The sequence below is a fragment of the Corvus brachyrhynchos genome, unplaced genomic scaffold, assembly GCF_000691975.1.
Source record: "Corvus brachyrhynchos isolate BGI_N302 unplaced genomic scaffold, ASM69197v1 scaffold535, whole genome shotgun sequence".
Taxonomy (NCBI): domain Eukaryota; kingdom Metazoa; phylum Chordata; class Aves; order Passeriformes; family Corvidae; genus Corvus; species Corvus brachyrhynchos.
In genome coordinates, this window is record NW_008237901.1 from 118,169 (window position 1) to 118,626 (window position 458).

Below are 458 nucleotides of genomic sequence, written 5' to 3' on the forward strand. Positions count from 1 at the left end.
GAAGCATCGACATTGTCATTTGTGTGTTTTAGGTGGTCCCCTTGTATTACACCAAAACCCCTCACTGACTGGCCGATGGACCCGGTTTGCTGTCCTCGTGAGCCCTCTGGAAGTGTTACAGGACTCTGCAATGAAGTCATTACATTTTCCATCTAAGGGACAACAGCCTGGCAATGGCAGGAGCTTCCAGGATGGTGAGGCGGCCTTTTTTTGCAAATCCCAGGTGGATTCATATCCCAGGACGTCTGAGAGATAAGTTGAGGGGATGAAAGCAGGGCATCGAGTCGGGGCTTGCTGGGAGGGATTTTTGTGTCAGCTTTGGAGATGGGGATACACAAGAAGTGGCCCCTTAGCCCACATGAAGGGAAAGTCTCACATTTGATCGCAATGCTGAGGTGCACAGGGCAGAGCGGTCCCAGTGCATGTTGGGTCACTTGTCTATTGTATCAGGTGCAGAT